Source organism: Amblyraja radiata, chromosome 1, assembly GCF_010909765.2.
Source record: "Amblyraja radiata isolate CabotCenter1 chromosome 1, sAmbRad1.1.pri, whole genome shotgun sequence".
Taxonomy (NCBI): domain Eukaryota; kingdom Metazoa; phylum Chordata; class Chondrichthyes; order Rajiformes; family Rajidae; genus Amblyraja; species Amblyraja radiata.
This window is the reverse complement of record NC_045956.1, coordinates 116,909,284-116,933,283: the sequence shown is the minus strand read 5'-3', so window position 1 is coordinate 116,933,283 and position 24,000 is coordinate 116,909,284. Positions and strand designations below refer to the sequence as shown.

The window sequence follows — 24,000 nt, the reverse complement described above, 5'->3', positions numbered from 1 at the left end:
CGCTGCGTAGAAGCACTGGAGGATCCTCGGAGACACTCTGAATTTCCTCAATTGCCTGAGGTGGTAAAGGCGCTGCCTTGCCTTACTCACGAGTGCTGAGGCGTGTGATGCCCATGTCATATCCTCGGAGAAGTGGACTCCCAGATATTTAAAACAGTTCACCCTATCCACAGGATCCCCATTTATCCTCAATGGAGTGTACGTCCTCGGATGATGTGCCCTCCTAAAGTCCATGATCAGCTCCTTCGTTTTTTTGATGTTCAAGAGGAGGCTGTTATCCTGGCACCAGAGTGCTAGATCAGCCACCTCCTCCCGGTAGGCCTTCTCGTCGTTGTCTGAGATCAGGCCCACCACCACAGTGTCATCAGCAAACTTAATTATTGAGTTGGAGCTGAACCTAGCCACACAGTCATGTGCGTACAGGGAGTACAATATGGGGCTGAGGACGCAACCCTGGGGCGATCCTGTGCTCAGGGTGAGGGACTTCGAAGTATTCCCTCCCATCTTGACTACCTGGGGCCTGGCGGTGAGAAAGTCCAGGACCCAGGCAGGTGTTGAGCCCCAATTCCATTAGCTTCCCGGCCAGTCTGGTGGGGACTATCGTGTTGAAGGCTGAACTGTTGTCTATGAACAGCATCCTCACGTAGCCCCCCTTCTGGCTGTCCAGATGGGAGAGAGTGGTGTGCAAGACCTGGGAGACCGCATCGTCTGTGGATCTGTTCGGACGGTATGCGAACTGCAACGGGTCCATGTTCCGAGGGAGGAAGGCGCAGATGTGTTTCTTCACCAGCCTCTCAAAGCATTTCATGACTACCGAGGTAAGGGCCACTGGACGGTAGTCATTCAGACAGGCTGGGGAGGCATTTTTTGGTACCGGTATTTGGTACATTTTTTAATGGCACTGTAACTGAGCCCCTCATCATAATGGAGGCCTGCCGGGAATTCCAGAACAGACGTTATGTTCATCGAGCTGTAAGTGATGTTGTTTCTGTGACAATATATCTCCCATTTCCTGATGTATACCAGATATTGTTTTTTGGTGGACTGCCTGTGAGCCGCTGAGATAATGTTCAATGTTCGGTCCGTCAGTGCCAGTTCCAGTAGAGGTTTCTTTAGACTCTACAAATTAATAAGTTTGTCGTATTATGACATGGATGGCTATCCCCAGTTACGGGATGAACCAACAAATCTGGTCGTTTCAGGATGATGATACATGGTTCTAAGACCATGTCGAGTATCACAGGGAACCATGGTTGAGTAGGCCAATCGGGCACTACCAAAATACCAGATGCCGAGTCTTGTTGTATTTTACGTAATACCCGACTGATGAGGCAGAAAGGAGGGAATGCATAGAAAAACAATTTCCCCCAATGCAGCGAAAAAGCATCTATCGCTGATGCCCCAGGGTCTGGTTCCCAAGAAACATAGTTTGGTAACTGGTGATTGAGTCTAGATGCAAATAGATCGATATCTGGTGATCCATACCGTGCTACAATATCAGCAAATACTTTTATATCCAACATCCATTCGATGTTTTCATTGAATTTGCGTGACCTGGTGTCTGCCACTAAATTTAAGTTACCTGGTAGGTAAGTAGCTGATATTCAAATATTTCTCTGGATACACCATTGCCAAATTGTATTAGCCAGATTGTCACATGGTGTCGATTTGATTCCACCCATATGGTTAATATATGCCACCACGGTGGTATTGTCAATCTGTAGTCTAACATGCTGGTGATATATTCCAGAACAGTATGACTTTAGGCCATAGAACGCACCCAACATTTCCAGGTAGTTTATGCCAAGTGTCTGTAGTAATGATGCCTCCTGTGCATTCCATCTACCTCCACAGCTGGCGATGGAATTGGTAGCACCCCAACCAAGTGCACTGGCATCAGTTTGTAGCACCACTGAGGGGTTGCTGATAATAATAGGGCTGGAACAATGCCGAATGTTATCCCTCCACCATTTTAATTCCATAAATGCTTTGATTGGTAGCTTCATTGGTCTGTCGAAATGGCCAGCATTAATTTTGAGTGCTTGTATTTTTGCCCTTTGTAAATTTTGATAATACAAAGGTCCAAATTGTGTGGCTGGAAAAGCAGCCACTATTTTGCCAATCACCCTTGCTACCAATCTGATAGATGGTTCACTGATGTCAATGAGGTTGTTGCAGGCCTCAGTTAAGACTGTAGCCTTGTCCTTTGGTAAAGTCACCGACATGTGAACTGAGTCAATAGTGAACCCCAAGTAATCCATTATGGTGGAAGGCGTTAGTTTAGATTTAACTGGATGGATGATAAACCCCAGTTTCTCAAACAATTGTTTGGTGGCTGATATAGCTAGATTGGCTAATTCCAAAGTTTAGCCCACAATCAATATGTCATCTAGATAGGCCATGATCATATGTTTTTGTTTCCGAAGAAACGCTAGGGCTGGTTTCAAAATTTTTGTAAACAGCCTGGGGGCTGATGGTAATCCATTTGGTAGAGCTCTATACTGCCCACTCTGCCCCATCCAGTTGAATTTTAAATAACGTCTGTGATCAGTCCGTATAGGCACTGAATAGTAAGCATCTTTTAGGTCGGTGCTAGCCATGAAGTAGCCTGTGGAAATCAATTGTTTGGCAGTAACAAAGGTTTCCATTTTGAAATGAATATACTGCACAAATGTATTCAATTTGGTCAAATCTATGATGATGCGACAACGACCATCTTTTATGTTTTTGGTAAAGATATTAGACACAAATTCCAGAGAATAGTGTTGGGTTTTTTCAATAACCGCCTTAGCATGGAGTCTCACCAGTTCAGCATGTGCTTCCAATTTTTCTTTTCGTGAAAGTACGAACGTTCGGTTCGGTACATGCTGAACTGGGGGCTATTTTTGTGCACAAATTCAATGGTATATCCCTGGATACTGTTTAGGATATAAGTGTCTGTTGTTAATGCACTCCATGCCTCCCAAAAGAAGTGTAATCTCCCACCGATATGTGTATTATCCACACTTCCTATAATTTGTAAGGGACCAGACCCACCTACCTCCATGGTTACCAGTGGAAAGTTTACTTCTTCCTGTGTAGTCTTCGAGGAGGTTGAGGCGCCGGTGTCTGTGTTTGGGTTTGGGGTTTGTGCATTTTCCATGAAGGCCGGTCTGGGCCATGGCCTAAAAAAGACCGCTGTCCTGTATGTCCGGCCTTTGAGCTTTCACCAGCTTCTGATTGTCCTGCTCGGCTGGTGGGTGCGTAAGGGTGCTGTCTTTGAGTGTAGGAGGTCCTTCCTGTTGTCGCCTTTATGAGCCCCAGGGTTTTTGCCTCCTCATTGAGCTCCTTAACCTGTTTGGACAGGTTGCCCCCAAATAATAATATTGGTGGCTTTGTGTCTCCAGGTTTGCACAGGCCTGCGAACTTTGGATTTAATGGGGCCTTTTCACGGGGCGAGTTGACGCAAGATGTCACCAGAGTGAAGAGGTCGTGGTCCAGCACGAGTCTCGCACGATATAACGGGGGTAGATAAAGAGTTCCCACGGTACTCGGCATTTCTGTTATTTGTGCGAGTGACTTGTCCGTTTCCCGAGCTTTCGCGTTAAATCTTGAATGAACATCGTGAACTACACGTGACACAAATGATGTAACTTTTTTTTCACACACTATATATATCCTCCCTTGGTTGAATTGGCTCATTTGGAGACATATTTTACTGTGTATGTGGGAGACACAGATGGACTGAGCACAGTACCTCGGTCTTACTGTGTGTGGGAGAGGGGGAGAAAGAGACGTACACTCACAGAGGCAGAGTCTCTCAGCCTGTGTAAGAGGGAGGGAGAGAGAGAGAGAGAGGCACACACAAGGTGGATGTGAAATCTCACCTGCCTGTTTCAGTGACAGACACCCGCCGCCAGTAAATGAAGACACCCCCATCTGTCTCCCCCTCCTCTCCCTCGACTCCCCCACCTTTCCCTCCCAACTCCAGTCCCGTCCCGACCCCCTGGGAAACTGAATAGAGCAACAATATAGATATAGAAACTGAAACAATATAGAAACTGAATAGCGCAACATGGCAAAAACATCTCTGACACGCTTTACCCCCTTTCTTTGAGATTTTCTGGGAGCCATCTCTGCAAGTGTTCCTGTTAAAAAGATTATCCAACAATGACAATTAGGTGGGACGTCCTCGAAGGACACATGTTCCCTTGTCGATATTTTTACTCACCTTCTGTCCCCTCTGTCCAGCTTCCGGGTTTACCGTTCGCAGGAGTTCCCACGCGCTATATCTCTAAAATCTGAAGTTAGGTAATGTCTAAAGGAACTGCAGACGCTGGTTAATGCTGGTTAATACGCACAGAAGGACACAAAATGTTGGTGTAACTCAGCAGGTAAGTCAGATCTGGGAAGAAAAACATAAAAAGCTGGAGTAAGTCAGCGGGTCAGGCAGCATCTCTGGAGAAAAAGAATTGGTGACGATTCGAATCGGAGCCCTTCTTCAGACAGCCTGATCGGAATTGAGTCTGAAGATGTGTCTCGTCCCGAAACATCAGCTTTTTTTCTCCAGAGATGCTGCTTGACTCGCTGAGTTACTCCAGCTTTTTGTGTCTGTCTTCGGTTTAAACCAGCATGTACAGTTCATTCCTTACACGGGTCTCTGTACAACATTGATTGGTAGCGTTCCGGACCCCTGGACCCGAGGACTCCGACCTGTATCTCTCAAAGAAGTACATGTGGAAAATTTCTCACGGACCATAAAAATGCGTAACCTTTCAGTAAAGTCCCTTTTAAAGTCCCTTTTAAAGATTATAGTTATTTTCTTGAATCTCATTAACATAACTCATGAATAAGTTGATGTCCATATGCGGATGCATATCTTTATTTTTATTTATTTTTTAAATTCAATCCCACATAAGATAATTTTTACTCACCTTCTGTTCCCTCTGTCCAGCTTCCGGGTTCACCGTTCGCAGGAGTTCCCACGGTACCCGCAAGAGTTATTACGGATATCGCACTGGCCACTACGTTCATATAATGTTGCAATACTCAACCACAAGTGTACAAGTCAATCTTGGAGAAATTCAAACTTTCTTGAATTTTCTCCCGAGTGACCAAGTTACACGACTACCTGCCGTTAGCGCTACGGTGGTCCACGGTGGTCCACGAATGCCGTACTGTTATCGCACGAGGTTCCCACGATGTTAAACTCCGGTTAACTCTTGCGTCAAGTCGCCCCGTGAAAAGGCCGCTTAAGGCAGGTCGGATGGCATTCTTTCTGATACTATTGATCTCATACTGCGTATTGCAGAAGAGTGCCAGTGCATCCTGTTGTTCTTGCGACATTTCTTTCTCCTTCCTGCACCCCCTGCACACTTGTTGTTTGTTCAGCAAACCCCTCTTCAGGGTCAGCCCAGAATTGACCCCCAGTACTCCCCTCTGTCGAGGGAGATGCACTGTGCAGCCCTACGTAAGGTGCTGCTGTGGGTGTTTTGTATAACCCATGGTGACTAGACACCATCTCCCGGAGTCTGTCACGTTGGAGCATCTGCTCCATAAGCCGTTCCATTTGGCCCCAGTAACGCTGGTCCCCACGGCATTTCTTGCAGTCTGACTTATCAGAGTCAACGGCTCTGTTCCGTATAGCCTTCCCGCCCGGCCGTGGAGTTGATCTGGCCGATGCGGGTGCCAAGTCGGGCACAGCTGATCCCACTTACAGTGATCTGGTGCCGTCAGCCGCTGCTAGCTGCCCGCAACTCCGCAGTTCTTTCCAGCCAGTGCAGCCCTTGTGGACTCTTGTCCATAGTTTCCCCTGTGAAAAACAGCACGGGAAACAAAAAACGACCGCAGAGTAATTCCCTTACCTGTTGGTCTCGGTTTTAAACTTGCCGCTGCGGGGGAACGCTCCCTCCGCCTGCCGTTTCGACTTGTCAGAGTCAACGGCTCTGTTCTGTATAGGCTTCCCGCCCGGCCGTGGTGTTGATCTGGCCGGCGCGGGTGCCAAGTCGGGCACAGCTGATCCCACTCACGGTGATGCTGGTGCCTTCAGCTGCTGCTGGCTGCCCGCAACTCCGCAGTCCTCCCCAGCCAGCTTAGACGCAGCCCTTGTGGACTCTATTTTTGTCCATAGTTTCCCCCTGTAAAAAAACAGCACGGGAAACAAAAAACGACCGCAGAGTAATTCACTTACCTGTCGGTCTCGGTTTCAAAATTACCGCTGCGGGGGAACGCTCCACCCCGCCTGTCATTTCGCAATGTGTGAAGCGATATGACACGCATGCATCCTGGCGGGTTCTTCACGTAGTCACTCACGTGACTCCGAAGTAAAATTGTGTGTTTTTTAATACTTTCTATTACCCTGGATGTTTTAGTTTTATTTTTTACTTATTTTTTGTACTTTTGTATTTGCGCGTTCCCTCTGTTATCAGGTTTCTTAAATGTCCTATCATAGTTAATGTAGTTTAGTTTAGAGAAACAGCACAGAAACAGGCCCTTCAGCTTACCGAGTCCACGCCAACCAGCGATCCCCGCACATTAACACTACCTTTCACACACTAGGGACAATTTACACAGACACCAAGTCAATCAACCTACACGTCTTTGGAGTGTGGGAGGAAACCAAATATCTCATAGAAAATCCATGGGGTCATGGGAAGAAGTACAAACTCCATACAGACAGCACCTATAGTCGGGATTGAACCAGGGTCTCCGGCACTGCAAGAGCTGCAAAGCAGCAACTCTACCGCTGTGCCACCGTGGCGCTCTAGCTATGCCATTGTGCCACCCTAGGGTATAACCTATGGTACTGTCCAATTAACTTCTACCCCATTGCAGACATTTGGGGTAGAATGGCTGAGAGGTTGACGGGTTCCACAATGAAAACTATATTCTGCATTCTATATCTCCTTTGCTCCACCTGTTGTACTAGAGTTTGATTTGATTGTATTTAAGTATAGAAACATAGAAATATAGAAAAATAGGTGCAAGGGTAGGCCATCTAAATCTAACTATCTTAAAAACATGAATTGGCCTCCACTGCCTTCTGTGGCAGAAAATACCACAGATTCAAAACTCTCTGGGAGAGCATGTTTTTTTCTCATTTCAGTCCTAAATGGCCTACCCCTTATTCTTAAACTGTGACCCCTGGTTCTGGACATCCCCAACATCGGAAACCTTTTTCCTGCATCTAGCCTGTCCAATCCGTGAAGAATTATATATGTTTGCATACAAGATACCCTCTCATCCTTCTAAATTCCAGTGAATACAAGCCCAGTTGACCCATTCTTTCATTATATGTCAGTCCCGCCATCCCGGGAATTAACCTGGTGAACCTACGCTGCACTCCCTCAATAGCAATAATGTCCCTCAAATTAGGAGACCAGAATTGTACACAATACATCAGATGTGGTCGCACCAGGGCCCTGTAGAACTGCAGTGGGACCTACTTGCTCCTAAACTCAAATCATCTCACAATGAAGGGCAACATGCTATTACTTTTTTCACTGCCTGCTGTACCTGCAAACTTACTTTCAGTGACTGATGTACAAGCAAACCCAGGTCTTGTAGTACCTCCCCTTTTACTAATCTGACACCATTCAGATAATAATCTGATTCCTGTTCTTGTCACCAAAGTGGATAAACTCACATTTATCCACATACTGCATCTGCCCACTCACCCAACCTATCCAAGTCACCCTGCAGCCTCATAACATCCTCATCGCAGTTCACACTGCTACCCAGTTTTGTGTTATCTGCAAACTTGAAGATGTCACAATTCCCTCGTCGAAATCGTTAATATGTATATTGTAAATGCGGCACCCCACTAGTCACTGCCTGCCATTCTGAAAAGGACCGGTTAATTCCTATTCTTTGCTTCCTGTCTGCCAAGCAGTTCTCTGTCTATGTCAATGCTCCACCCCCAATACCATGTGCTCTAATTTTGCACATTAATCTCTTGCGTGGGACATTGTCAAAGGCTTTTTGAAAGTCCAGATATAGTATCATCTGATCTGATTGGATTGCATGCAAAACTGAGTTTTGCATGGTACATGTGACAATAATATGCCTAAACTTTCACGTAAAACTAGAATTTACTTTTTTAATTGTTTAAACTGTCTAAATACCCTTTAAAATCATGGGCAACTCCTGTGGCTCCAATCCAACCTTGCCTCCTGTCAAACCAATCTGTGGATTCAGGGGACGGGGTACACTGCTTGAATTCTGAGGACACACCAGACACCTCCTGGGTGCAGAGGGTTAATAGGTTCTGCCTCCACATCTTGTCCAGGTAACCGTTGGTGGGCATGCATTATAGGCAGTAAGTCCAACTGTCAGACCAAATACATCTTAACTCAGTCTTAAGGTCAGGCATTAGCAAGGTTAGACAGTTGAGAGGCTACAATACGATTATGCAAGAAACAAGGAACTGCAGATGCCGGTTTATAAAGAATACAATGTGCGGGAGTAACTCAATGGGTCAAGCAACATCCTTGGAGAACATGGAAAGGTGACATTTCTAATGTCATCTATCCATGTTCTCCAGGATGCTACCTGAACCGCTTCTTCTTCTTCTTGTGTTTGGGGCAGCAGAAGTCTGCAACAGGGTGATGCCATCCGGTTAGAAATCCGTAGGTGCCCACACGAAAAAGGGCGCATGCTCAGGGTTGGCGCCAAGCTGCGGCGCTGCTGCTGTCTCTGTTTGTTGTCTTCGACCTGACTGAGGTCAGGTGGCAGGGCTCACCACAGGGAGGTCGACAACATGAGCCCCGCTGAGTGACTCCAGCATGTCTTACTATGATCATGCAAACTGGTCACTGCAAACAAGGTGCAAGAACAACGAATGATGTGGGGCCACGAAGTACCCATCCTTGGAAGCTGACAGCCAAAATCTGGACTGCAGAAGTGGGAGGAGAAATAATCCTACTCCAACAGGCTCCACCTTGAAAAATGTGTTATTTCATTTGTACATGTTTATAATGGCATTTAGTAATCACTTTTAAGGTGAATCGTTAGGACGGTGCAAAGTTAGTTATAAATATTGTAGTTGGCTCATCGTTGACTGCAACAAGGAAAGCCTATTTACTGAAGCAGTGCTTGAGCTCGGTGTAAGGACCACACACATAATGCCTGCTTTAGTCATGGGTTCTGGATGCCTATAGTTCATCAATATGGCTAGTGGCACACCACCATAACAAATTTGCAAAGAAAATCCTCTGAATTGGACATCCTACATCTACAAACAAATGTAGTATCAATGAATATTTGAGCAAGGGATATATTTGCATGACTTAAATACAAATGGATCACAATTTAAATGCTTAGTGACATTTAAGTGGCTATTTTAATTAGGGTCAACAGTTAATTTGTAGTAAACCTAACCAGATTACATCAATTTAAACTCTAAAGTTACACACAAGAATAAAAAGATAATATTTCTGCTGACATTCATGTGCAGAAAATCAGTTGAATTAAATAAGTTTGACTTCAAATCATAACTTTTATAGCGAGATGTAAATTTCTAGTACATCGTTGCATGTTAATGGTCTTTACAAATTAATTGAATTAAAAGTTTCATTTCCAGGGGTGTAACCAGTGCCCAGTCATTCTCCAGTGAGGAGTAAATGTCTTCAGGAGTCAATAGAAGATTAGATAAGGGAGGAAAAACTGGAGATACACGAGGCAGCAGTTGCTGGAATCTTGAGCAAAACACAAAGTAGCGGAGGAACTCGATAGATCAAGAATGGACAGGTGATGTTGCTGATAGGGTTGGAGTTGAAATGAGAAAGCTTTAAAAGGGAGGTGGATGCAGCACAAAGCCTAGCAAGTGATGGGATAGGTGGGGGGTATATTAGCATTAAAAAAATAGATGCAGGGGTAGGCCATTCGGCCCTTTGAGCCAGCACCACCATTCAATACGATCCAGTAAGTTTGAGCTTCCGTTTGTAAAATAGTGGCAGTGACTCTAAGCTGCTGTGATTGCCATAGAGGCAGTGATGTGTATCACTGGTCGGGTGGAGTCGGGAGGGTGGGGTGGGGGGGGGAGCTTGAGCTTGCCCTTGCATTTGTAACATGGTGGCAGTGACTGGTCCTCCCCCACCCTCCTGTCTCCACCCGGTCAGTGATGTGATGGATGCGGGAGTCTGGACCAATCGCTGACAAGGTCTCAGACAAATCCTGTCCCTGGAGACGTCATGCCCGTTCGGCGGCTTTTCGACGTCATGTCCGTTCTGTGTATTGTCCTATCGGCACGGTGTCCGTTAGGCTTCGTATCCTTCCGGAGTCGTGTCCGTTCGGTATCTTGGATTCCATTTCTTCGCTCCGGCTTCTCGACCTTCGACGTCCCTTCCGGGTACCAAATTGGCCGTCACTGCCCTCTGTGGCAGAGAATTGCACAAATTCACAACTCTCTGGGTGAAAAAGTTTTTTCCTCATCTCAGTCCTAAATGGCCTACCCCTTATTCTTAAACTGTAATGCCTTGTTCTGGATTCCCCCAACACCAGGAACATTTTTCCTGCATCTAGCCTGTCCAATCCTTTAAGAATTTTATATGTTTCTGTAAGATAGCTTCTCATCCTTCTAAATTCCAGTGAATACAAGCCTAGTCGACCCATTCTTTCATCATATGTCAGTCACCCCATCCCGGGAATTAACTTGGCGAACCTACGCAGCATTCCCTCAACAACAATAATGTCCTTCCTGTAATTAGGAGACCAAAATTGCACACAATACTCCAGGTGCGGTCTCACCAGGGCCCTGTACAACTGCAGTAGAACCTCCTTGCTCCTAAACTCAAATCCTCTCGCAATAAAGGCCAACATGCCATTAGCTTTCTTCACTACCTGCTGTACCTGCATGCTTACTTTCAGTGGCAAATAGGTGGAGCAGGTGACCAAGGCTGGAGGTGAAAAGGAGACAAAAGGGTGGCATGTGAGGAAAGGAGAGAAGTTAATTTGTAAAGCCAGAGGGAGGGAAGTGGGTGAAAGGGGACTGGGAGAGGATAAAGAGGGAGTATAAAAGGGAAATCTGAGTCGGTGATGTGAGGTGAATGTACGAAGCAGGGGAAAGGAGCAGTGGGAGATAGACTTTGCTTTACTTTAGAAATACAGCATGAAAACAGGCCCTTCAGCCCACCAAGTTCGTCCTGACCAGCAATCACCCCGTATACTTGCACTATCCTACACAGTAGGGACAATTTACAAAAGCCAATTAACCTACAGACCTGTACGTCTTTGGAGAGTGGGTGGAAACCAGAGCACCCGGAGAAAGCTCACGCAATCACAGGGAGAACGTAGAAGTTCCTTACAGATACCACCCATAGTCAGGATCAAATCTGGGTCTTCGGCGTTGTAAGGCAGCAACTCTACTGCTGTCCCACTGTGTTGCCTAGATGGTGGGAGAAGTGAGACCACACCAGGGTGGAGATTGGGGAAAGAAAGAGGGGCTGTTACTTGAAGTTGAAGGTCCCCAAGCGAAAGAAAAAGTGGTGGCGGAGTAAACTGATTAAATCATATGAAGAAGGGTCACGACCCAATACGTCATCTATTACTTCACTCCATAGATGCTGCCTCACCCGCTGGGTTTCTCCAGCATTTTTGTCTACCTTCGATTTTTCCACCATCTGCAGTTCCTTCTTAAACAAACCATAAAGATAAAGTCATTCCCAATGATTTACAGTACCTCTCGTGTGAGACCATTGTCATCCCACCAAAAAATAATAAGGTTTTGGTGTCTTCACATTGAAATCAAAAACTTATACATCAAACCAATATTGCTATATATTCAAGTGCTTAAATCAACATATCTTCTAAACTTCTAAAAGCATTAAAATTAATCTATTATTGCTGCTTCTGTCAAAAATACTCAGATCAAAGACTTGGTAATGCTCATAGAACTCTGATCACAGCAAGGAATCTCGGTTCTCAGATCAAAGACTTGAAATGCTTGATTTCAGGAAAAGTTTTATGACTAAAAAGACATACAGAGCTATAAGCATTTTGTTTGCTTTGCATTTGTTACCTTTAGTCCAGGTGATATTCACCACAATTGCAAAAATAAATGATTAATGTCGACAATCTATTAACTTCAATGAAATTAGAAAGGGTGCCTAAAAGTCAACGCAAGTTGATATGGCTGGCAAATAAAACAGCCCTGGGCAACTGCAGCAGCACGAATTATACTTTTCATTAATTCTGGCATTTAGCTGTTCTGTGCACCAACCCAGAAAATCGAAAATATCATCTTGCTTATACAATGTCATTTATTCACATCATCCATCGTAACTGGCACAAAAGTACAACAGTACCCTGCTTCTTTTGAAATGTTCCTAATATTTGAAAGCTTTGTGGTGAGATACCCAGTTTCTAGATGTGGGTGGATAGGGAGGTAAGGGTAATGTTTTTAGTCATTTTCAGATAGTGGCTATCATCACTAATATTATATATTTTACCCAGCTCAGCTTGCCATGAGAGGTTAATGACAGGGTGTCCTTAAACCGTGAAGAAATATGATGACACACGGAACTAGAGGTACTGAGTTTGAAGAACGGTCCTGACCTGAGATCTCCGAAACATCGTCTGTCTATTCCCTCCACAGATGCTGCCTGAGCTGCTGATTTACTCCCCCACTTTGTGTTTTGCTTAAGATTCCAACACCTGCAGTTCCTTGTATCTCTGTGAAAATATGATGATGGAAATGGGTCGCTTGCCAATTTTAGATCAATATTATTCTATCCAACTGCTCTGCTGGTTATTATATATCCCCATGTGTGCTAGTATTTTTGTGTATTTTCCCATGCTCTGTCAGATATCCTTTGCATTTCTCCATATTCTGTTGGTCATTCTTTGTAATGCTCCATGATCAGTGAGACGTTCGTGTGTCTTTCCCCATTGATCATTCTCTACATTTATCCATGCTCTGCTGCTTATTCTGTATTGCCTCACATTCTTCTGTATTACTCCCCATGTACTCTTTGCTCTATTGGATATTCTGCATTACTACCCATGTTTACTGTGCTCTATTGGTCATATATAGAGTCATACAGCATGGAAACAAGCCCTTTGACCCAACTTGCCCACACTGACCAGCATGCCCCAACTACGCTAGTTCCACCTGGTTGCATTTCACCCATATCCCTCTAAACCTATCCTAGCCTGTACCTGTTTAAACATTTCTTAAACGTTGTGATAGTACATGCCTCAACTACCTCCATATACCTACCACCCTTTGTGTAAAAAATAGTTGCCTCTCGGGTTCCTATTAAATCTTTTTCCGTCCTCATTTTAAACACATGTCCTCTGGTTCTTGATCCCCATACTCTGGGTAGAAGATTCTGTGCATTTACCCTATCTATTCCTCTCATGGTTTTATAAACATTATGCATTGCTCCACATATTCTATCGGTCATTCGCATTTCTCTCCATACTCCCTGAGCTCTGCTGGTCATTCTGTATTACTCCCCATATTCCCCATGCTCCACCAGTCATTCTACATTACTCCCCTGGCACCCTGGCTGCTACTCCCCACACTCCCACTATTATACTTGTTTTCCTGGACTCTGTTGGTCATTCTTCCCATACATTTTCTCAAGCACCATTGTTTAATGTATGTCCAATATTTATTCTTAGCTATGGGCAATATTATGACCACTATTTATTTATGGCGAAAAATATAGGCCAAATGTGTTTCTACAGTTTAAAGAGCCTCAGGCTTTGGATTCTGAGAATTATTTTGTCTCTAAGTTTTGAAATATTAAAACTCAGAAAAGGGAACCCTTCCCTACAGAAATAAACGCAGCTTCCTGGAACCATGCAGACTTCAAAGGGTGTATGTGGGGGTTGTCCTTCATCTGTTTAATGTACACAAGTATAATTCGTCTTAATCGTTACCAGGAGCATTCTAATGCAAGTGTCACTGGCAGTGTAAATCAGGATCATTCCAGAGGACTCAAAGAGATCATACTTTACAGTTTGCTTTTGTTTGGTCCATAAAGGGGCGGGCTGACACACACACACACAAACACACACACAAAAGGCGGAGACCAGGGAAAGCATGGGAGCGCTGTCTGAAATTCACACCAGTGATGAAGAGAAAGGTAAACAGCTGCCACACTGTAAGGTATGTATTTTAGAGAGCACAGAGGGGGGGAGAGGGGAGGAGGGAGGGGGAGAGAGGGGGGAGATGGGGGAGAGGGGGGAGGGGGGAGATGGGGGAGAGGGGGGGGGAGAGGGGGGAGGGAGAGGGGGGGGAGAGGGGGGAGAGGGTGGGGGGGGGAGAGGGGGGGGAGAGAAGGAGTGGAGACACTTTTAAGACGTATAATAAAGTTTAGCGGGCATTTAACCTACTGGTTAGTTTTCCCAGGTCCTGAAAACTGCAATGAGCCAATCAAAATGCCCGGTCAGCGAAGGAGATTGCCTACCGCTGCCCGCAACTGCCTGTAACTAAATAGCGACCCCACTCCAACGCACTACGAGTCAAAAAGAACCATGCCGAGAAAACTTTACTCGTGGAAATGTTTTCGACATGTTGAACATTTTTCCACGATCTAGCTGAGGCCACGAGTATTCGGGAACTTCCCTCGAGCATGAAGGAGAGTTCCAGTGACCTCATAGGACTTCCTAGGACCTCGACTGCGACTGAGCCGAGCGCAGCCTCGTCTAAACTCGCAGATTAGGTCGCCGCAGTGGGACAGCCCCTTTAGGGTGACCCTGTCACTTTAATTCTCCACCACACTGCAACCTGGACCAGTCTGCCTTATCTACAGTACTCTAATCAAACCCAATGGAACCTCAAGGAACAGCACCTCCAGATCCGGTCAGACATAACACCTGAGAGATCTCAATGAATTCAACAATTTCAGATAACAAGCCCTCCTGGTTTGCATCAGGATTAACCGGTCCTGATTACAGGCCATCAACCTGAAGAATTAATTCTCTCTCCAAAGAGTGGTAGAGCTACTGCCTTACAGTGCCAGAGACTCGGGTTCAACCCTGACTATGGGTGCTTGTGTGTCCGGAGTTTGTTTGTTCTCCCTGTAACCTGCGTGCGTTTTCTCCAAGATCTTCGGTTTCCAAAGACGTACAGGTTTGTAGGTTAATTGGCTTGCTGTAAATGTAAAATTGTACCTACTGTGGGTAGGGTGGTGTTAATGTGCGGGGATCACTGGTCAATGCGGACTCAGTGGTCGGAAGGGCCTGTTTCCGCGCAGTATCTCTAAACTAAACTAATCTAAACTAATGTGTCGCCTGGCTTGTTGAGCAGCTCTGTTCTTATTCCAGATTGGCAACATCAGCGGTGATTTGCTCTTCTGATCTAACATAGTCGTTGCTGCCACATTAATTAATGGGTGTCAACTGAGAGAGGCATTATGCAGGTTTGTTAATAACAGCTATTCTGTTTGTATGTGATGCAAATAGAGGTGGAATTAAATCAAAGCTTTCAGTAGGTTTTTTTTCCTCCCTCTCTGCTTTGATTCACAAACTTCCATCTTAATTTCATATAAATAGGTTAGTGTTCATAAACAAATCTTTACAACCTTTCCCTCAGTTGAAACTATCAGGACAGTAATACAAACTTTATTTTCACCATAGCACACACATTTCCCTTTTCGTTTAGTTTAGAGGTACAGCAAGGACACAAGCCTGTTGGCCCACAGAGTCCATGCCGACCACATCAGTTCTATGTTATCCCACATTTCATCTTCCCATGACACACTAGGGGCAATTTACAGAGTCCATTTAACATACAAACCTGCACGTCTTTTGGATATGGGAGGAAACCGAAGCACCCTGAGGAAAGGAGAATGTGCACACAACCAGCACCCAAGATCAGGAATGAACCTTGGTCTCTGGTGCTGTGCGGCAGCAGCTCTCCCTGTTACACCATAATTATGTGATTGGGCCCATGGCATATCAGAGCTCTTGTGCGCACACATTTCTCCCTCCAACTTTCAACATCCTTGTCAACTTGCTCCTTTCCCTCCCTCCCTATGCCCATTTCCCTTCCTCCCTATGCCCATTTCGCATCCCCGAGACCCATAGTTCCATTTTAATCCCCTCCTCTTTCTTGCTTAGTCCGGTTACTGACCTCCGCACCAGGAAATCTTAGAGATCTATGTGAGACACTGCTTCAAAAAAAGCTGCTTATATCAGCAAAGACTCACACTACCCTGGCTATGCTTTCATTTCAATCCTAACAGGGAAAAAGGTACAGGAGCCTGTAAACTGTGATCAAGAATAGCATCTTCCCAGCAAACATAAGGCACTTGAACACTGTACAACACTAACATCAGCAATTATGGACTTCTGTGGACTATATCTTTGGTTGCACTACGGACCTGAAGTTTTTATTTTGCAAGAGCGTTATGGTTATTAATTTATTTCATTATTATATTTATCTGTGTGTATTGCATTTACGGGTCTGTCAAGCTGCTGCATGTGCATTGTTCTGTTGTTGGTACAAATGACAATTAAATACTCCTGACGACTGTAGTATATATCATCTACACTGCACTAAAAGATCCAGTGATTCAATGAAGGCAGCTCCCTACCATGTACAAGGAACATTAGGATGGAAAATAAACACTGGCCCTGCCAGTAATACCTGCTCTCAGTGAATGAATATGGAAAACATTTTCTGTGATTCATACCAAGTAGGCTTAAAGCTGCTTTGGAACTGATAAGTGCAGACTTAGTGAATGACAGTCTTGCTTGGGGGAAACGGTTGGATTTATTTGTTCCTGGTGATTGATGATAGGGTTATTAACATTTAAATTGCACTGAGAATGGAAATGGTAATCTATGACAGTAAAAGGCTGATTTATCAATAAGTGGTATTTTGTGTTTATATAGCCCTGGGTTAGATTGCAGCTTCATGCTCTGCTGACGCTCTAATCATTTTAAATGTGGCGGTGGCAACGTTGTGTTGCTATTTCCTAAATGTTAAGTATTCTAATAGTTCTGAGTTGTTGTTGCGAAATTATTCATTGTGTGGTTATGGTTCGGTAAAGCCACAGTCCAAAGATTACATATATCATTTAATGTCACGAAAATGTCAACCTATCCATGCTGAAGAAGAGTTTATAAGCCAGGGTGATGGGAACTGGACATATTTCCCTAAAATAGTGTCCGAGACTGAAACTTTCAGCAAATTTAAGAAATACCAGGGTGAGCTCTGGATATATTGTGATTTAAGACTTCAGATCTGGCAACATTGTTCTGGGACTGATGGAAAGTGGGATTCATTTCAAAAGCTCTCTTTCGGCGAGATAGAAACAATGCGCCACATAACCTCATTCAGTGCTATAAATTTCATGAAGTGAATTGTCCTTTAAGTAGTTTTGATGCTATAACATTTTAAATGGGTTTAATAAAAATAGGTTTAAATTTCAGGAATGTCATTCAGCCCAAACAGCTCCATTTTCCGATCCAGCAATTTGTAAAAAGATGAGAACAAATGTTTTAAGAAACATTTAGACAGGTACGTGGACAGGACAGGTTCAGAGGGATATAGGCCAAATGCAGGCAAGGTCTAGTGTAGATGGGACATGTTGGCCGGTGTGGCCAAGTTGGGCCAAAAGGCTTGTTTCCACACTGTAAGCCTCTTTGGCTCTATGACTCTAATCTTAAGTACTTGAAGATTAATTAATAATATCTTCTGAATATGACAAATAGATGGAAGGATAAGATGGTAAAGTAGCGTAACTGTTCTGATCCTGTCCTCAGATGCTGTCTGTGTGGAATTTGCACTCTTTCCTTGCGGCTGTGTGTATTTCTTCCAGGTGCCCCGGTTTCCTCCCACATCCCAAAGACATGCAGGATTGTAGGTTATTTGGCTCCATAAATTGCACCTAATGTGTAGGGTATGGGAGAAAGTAGGATAACATAGAACTAGTGTGAATGGGTGATCAAAGATGAGCATGGATTCGGTGGGTCGAAGGGCCTGTTTCCTTGTTGTATCTCTGAACTAAACTAACATCACAGTTTCGGCGTGATGATAATTCAAATGAAACATAGAAACATAGAAAATAGGTGCAGTAGTAGGCCATTCGGCCACAAAGGCCACATCTAACTCCCTCTTAAATCTAGCCAATGAACTGGCCTCAACTACCTTCTGTGGCAGAGAATTCCACAGATTCACCACTCTCTGTGTAAAAAATGACTTTCTCATCTCGGTCCTAAAAGACTTCCCTCTTATCCTTAAACTGTGACCCCTAGTTCTGGACTTCCCCAACATCCCCAATAGTATAGAGTGCTCTATTGTAGAGCATGTTATAAGGTATGCATAAAATTAAACGTCTGGTACGGTTATGGCTAATCTTTGAGATTCTTTGACATTTCAGTGGGTAAATGTTCAGTAGGTTCAAATTGATCCATAAGAACTATGAAGGTTGCAATTAATCTTAACCAAAGCAATGTTAGTATTAATATTGGATAAATTCCTTCCTTAAACACTATTATACTTCTACAAAGCCATGAAGAACTGTTTATCCCAATCACAGCTTAAGAGAATTTACACAAATCGCAGAGGTAGGGGCCTGTCCCGCTTACATGTCCTTGGCACGCAAATTACCCGACCTCGCGGCCGCGTTGTACCGCGATGGTCGCGCGCGATTACATGTGTATGCACAGCCGTCTGGAGTGCGTGATGTCATTTGAAGATGGACACAAAGCTGGAGTAACTCAGTGGGACCGGCAGCATCTCTGGAGAGAAGCAATGGGTGACGTTTCGGGTCGGGACTCTTCTTCAGTCTGAAAAGAAGGGTCTTGACCCAAAACGTCACTCATTGCTTTTCTCCAGAGATGCTGCCGGTCCCGCTGAGTTACTCCTGCATTTTGTGTCTTTCTTCAATTTTGTTGGCCCCGCTCTGGGAGTAGGAGTGGGGGCGGATCCAGATCCGCAACGGCCGTGAGCCCCAGGCTGAGTTTGGCGATCGTTTGCCTGCTTCTGCTGCTGTTGGAGGTGAGACGTTGCATTGCGCCAGGGTCTTGGGCCTGTCCCACTTTGGCCGTCAGTTCTGCGACAGGCTGTTGGCGCGCGAAGATTTTGTTCACTACAAAAAGTTCTGAGCCCCGCGTGATGTCGCGCACAACTACATACCCATCCGCGCTTCTAAGTGGGACCGGCCCCGCGCGGCCATACGATGCCCGTGTGCCTCAACGCGACACGAGGTTGCGTAATTTGCGTGCCAAGGACACGTAAGTGGGACAGGCCATGTACTCATTGACTCAGAAATGGACATGACATAATCGTAACAGTATCAAAATTCAAATTTTCACACACAATATTCTTATGACGATATTACTGTAAGAGAAAAGCAAACTGGTCAAGGAACTCAATGGGTCAAGCAGCATTTGTGGAATGAAATAGATTTAAAGCTCAGTTCAGGACCCTTCAATCTAAGGAAGGGAAACATCATCTGCCTATTTCCCTCCACAGGTGCTGCCTGACTCTGAATTCCTTCAGCAATTTGTTTTTTGCTCAAGATTCCTGCATCTACAGTCTCCTGTGTCTCCATGATGATATTATACTGTATCTATGAGGTTCCGAGAGCATTAGTTTTAATATCTGTCCATGGTAAATACATTAGTACCAGTCCCCTATCAACATACAAGATATACAAGTCAACCCTAATACAAACCACACAATTAGCTAACATTATCAAATCTATATCTTTAAGTTCCAACATTTTAATCCAAAGTGTATTGTTTCAACTCCTTGAGGATCCAACAATGTTTCTGGTCATGGTACCGTACAAAATCCATTTTGAGAAATATGTGTCTACGTTTAAAAGTGAGAGAATAGGGTAAGGGCAGGATATACTTTGCCTGAATTATCAATAACTAAAAACTCTAAGCCATAAAGAAACATTGATTCACAAACCCTGTAAAGCAACCAATCACAAGTGCAAAGTTCAGAGTCTGAACAAGGGTCTTGATCCGAAACGTCACCTATTCCTTTTCTCCAGAGATGTTGCCTGACCCGCTAAGTTACTCCAGCTTTTTGTGTCTATCACCAAGTGCATTGCATAGCCAAATGGACAAGGGCCAACACAACATCAGGGCAAAGTCCACGTTGAAGTAGATAGGCTTAAAATGCCCTCTTGCTGCTCAGTGGCAGCACAATCGGTGAAATCAACAAAGATAAAACAGCATTGATAACAAGCTCCAACAAGCAACCAGGCAAACGTGAGGAATGTAAAGTTGTAATGACATTGGCCAAGTTAATGACTCCAACAAGTAAATGAAGCATTTTGTTGGAAGCATCTGTGGGTTGGTATAATGACAAAGAAAATTGAAGTAGGCATAGGAAAGTCAACCTGTCAAGACAGCTTTCAATATTCAATACATTTCAATATTCAATCTACATTCAATAACTGCTCCAATTTTAATCTAAGTACCATCTTCCAACTCTATCCCTCACCACTCGCCTCTGTTGTGGTTGGGCCAATCACCACAATGGGTAAATTGAATGACTCGGTCTCCACAGCTTGGACACATAGAAATATAGAAAAATAGGTGCAGGAGTAGGCCATTCGGCCCATCGAGCCAGCACCGCCATTCAATATGATCATGGCTGATCATCTAAAATTAGTAACCCGTTCCTGCTTTTTCCCCAGATCCCTTGATACCCTTAGCCCTCAGAGCTAAATCTAACCCTCTCTTGAAAACATCCAGTGAATTGGCCTCCACTGCCTTCTGTGGCAGAGAATTCCACAAATTTACAACTCTCTGGGTGAAAACGTTTTTCCTCATCTCAGTCCTAAATGACCTACCCGTAATTCTTAAACTGTGACCCTTGGTTCTGGACTTCCCCAACACCGGGAACATTTTTCCTGCATCTAGCCTTCTTAATTCCTTTAAGAATTTGATATGCTTCTATAAGATTCCCTCTCATCCTTCTAAATTCCAGCGAATACAAGCCCAGTAGGCCCATTCTTTCATCATATGACAATCCCGCCATCCCGGGAATTAATCTCGCGAACCTACACTGCACTCCCTCAACAACAATAATGTCCTCCCTCAAATTAGGAGACCAAAATTGCACACAATATTCCAGGTGTAGTCTCACCAGGGCCCTGAACACCCACAGTAGGACCTCCTTGCTCCTAAACTCAAATCATCTCGCAATGAAGGCCAATATACCATTAGCTTTCTTCACTGTCTGCTGTACCTGCATGCTTACTTTCAGCGACTGATGCACAAGCACACCCAGGTCTCGTTGCACCTTCCTTTTTCCATAATCTGCCTTCCTGTTCTTGCTACCAAAGTGGATAACCTCACATCTATCCACATTTTACTGCATCTACCATGCATCTGCCCACTCACCCAACCTATCCAATTCACTTTGCAGCCTCATAGCATTCTCATCACAGCTCACACTGCCACCCAGCTTTGTGTCATCCGCCAATTTGGAGATGTCACATTTAATCCCCTTGTCTAAATCGTTAATATATATTGTAAATAACTGGGGTCTCAGCACCAAGTCTTGCGGCACCCCACTAGTCACTGCCTGCCATTCTGAAAAGGACCTATTAATTCGTATTCTTTGCTTCCTGTCTGCCAACCAGTTCTCTATCCGTCAATATCCTACCCCAAATACCATGTGCTCTAATTTTACACATTAATCTCTTGTGTGGGGCCTTGTCTACAAGGTCCCACACAAGTAACTACAAAAGAACCAGTTCTTGTATTCTTATACACTGCTATAAGATCACCCCTCTTCTCTGTACCCTTTCTAGCTTGACAACATCTTTCCTATAAAACGGTGCCCAGAACTGAACACAATACTCTAAATTGAATTGAATTGAATTGAATTGAATTGAATTGAATACCTTTATTGTCATTCAGACCTTACGGTCTGAACGAAATTTCGTGCCTGTAGTCATACATACAATCATACAATAATAAACAACAATAAACACAAATTAACACCACCACAGTGTATCCTCCAAGCACCTCCTCACTGTGGTGGAGGCAAAAATCTTAGGGTTACTGTCTCTTCCCTCCTCTTCTCCCTCTGCGCTGAGGCGATTCCCCACCGGGCGATGGCACAACAGTCCCGCGGCTCACCGAACCCCGCAAACGGGCCGGTTCAAACACCGCGGCCCGGGGGTGGTCGAAGCTGCCGCCCTCCAGTCCAGCACACGCAGCCGCTGGCCCGCGGCTGAACCCAGGACTCAGGTCACCGCCGCCAGAACGCCGTCCCAGCCACCGGAGCACCGTTCCAGCCCCGAGCCGGATCGCCCTCACATGAGTACCGTTCTCCCTCGGGCTGGGCCACTCCGACGGGAGTGCCGTTCTCCCTCGGGCTGGGCCACTCCGACGGGAGTGCCGTTCCACCCTCGGGCTGGGCCACTCCGACGGGAGTGCCGTTCTCCCTCGGGCTGGGCCACTCCGACGGGAGTGCCGCTCCTCCCTCGGGCTGGGCCACTCCGACGGGAGTGCCGTTCTCCCTCGGGCTGGGCCACTCCGACAAGAGTGCCGTTCCACCCTCGGGCTGGGCCACTCCGACGGGAGTGCCGCTCCTCCCTCGGGCTGGGCCACTCCGACGGGCCACAGCCCCTCACGGGAGAGTCTCTCAGCCCCTCGCCAGGCCGCTCTCACGAGAGCGCAGTTCCGGCCCCGGGCTCGGCCACCCTCACGGGAGCGAGCTCAGGGCGAGTCCTGTCAGCTGCCTCCAGAGTCCCGAGGTCGCCAGCTCCGCCATTAGGCCTCAGCGTAGACGGAGGCAGAGAAGGGGGATATGACAAAAAGGTCGTATTCCCCCGAAAGGAGAGACAGCAAGCCCCGTTTCACCCCCCACGCCCCCCCCCCCCCCCCCACATAAACACGACCTAAAAACCAATAACGTAACTAGACAAAATGAAAAAAACAACACAATAAAGTAAAAGACAAACGGACTGACGGCGAGCCACAGCCGTTCCCTGCGCCGCCACTTCCGGCCTCACCAACATCTTATACAACTGAACATGACCTCCCACTTCTATACTCACTACTCTGGCTGATGAAGGCCAATGTGCCAAAAGCACATCCAATTTGACCACCTAATTTATCTGCGTCCTCACCTTCAGGGAATGGTACATCTGTACTCCTAGATCCCTCTTCTCCACAACACTCCCCAGAGCACTAACAACTCACATTTTTCTGCATTAAATTCCATCAACCATTCCTCAGCCCACTTGGCCAATTGATCAAGATCCTGCTGCAATCTTTCACAACCATCTTCACTATCTGCAAAACCACCCACTTTTGTGTTATCTGCAAACTTGCTAACATTGCCATAATTTTCCATGATAATGGATAGTGAGGATCCATGTCCTTCAGAGATGCTGCCTGACCTAGTGAGTTACTCCAGAACTTTATGTCCATTTGGATAGTAATTTGCTTTTCATTCTTTCTTCGTGACGATTGATTGGCCACTCACCTAACCTGTTTATATTTCTTTACAGACTCCATGTGACTTCTCATAACTTGCTGTCATCAGCTAATATGTCTGTAGTACAGTAACTACAAAAGAACCAGTTCATGTAAATGGCCTAGGAATAGATCAAGCACAAGGATGCACATTCCAACACTCTCTACAACTTTTCAACAGGGGTGAAGTCATTGGTTAATCAATTTGTGTTTGGTCTCATCCTTCAGAGAAGATTCCATCATGAACGGTGATTAGACAGCAGTAAACTGAAAGAATAGTATCTCACTGTTTGCACCCGGTTCATGATCAGGATGCTGGACTAAGAGATGGTAGAGAGGTCATTGTTGCCTTTCATGTTTTGATTTTGTAGCAAGATCTCACAAGTGGTTGGAGAATGTAATAATAAGCTAAGGGCTCCACTCTTTCTCTTTATCTAATGATTCCTGCTGCGAAATGCTCGATTCTGGACAAGTTCCAAAATTTATTGTCACACGTATCCAGGTACAGTGAAAAGCTTTTGTTTTGTGCTAACCAGCCAGCGGAAAGACAATTCATGATTACAATCGAGCCAGTCCCTTTTTCTAGTTCTGATGCAAGGTTGCTGACCTGAA

At 45.2% G+C, this 24,000-nt stretch overlaps 1 long non-coding RNA gene across 1 annotated transcript; it reads left to right on the top strand.

The window, feature by feature from the left end:
* Window positions 1-15,572: 15,572 nt before the first annotated feature.
* On the top strand, window positions 15,573-23,367 carry LOC116974973. The gene is made up of 3 exons (XR_004412496.1): window positions 15,573-15,583; window positions 18,604-18,605; window positions 23,330-23,367. It is a non-coding gene; the product is annotated as an uncharacterized LOC116974973 (long non-coding RNA).
* Window positions 23,368-24,000: the final 633 nt, after the last annotated feature.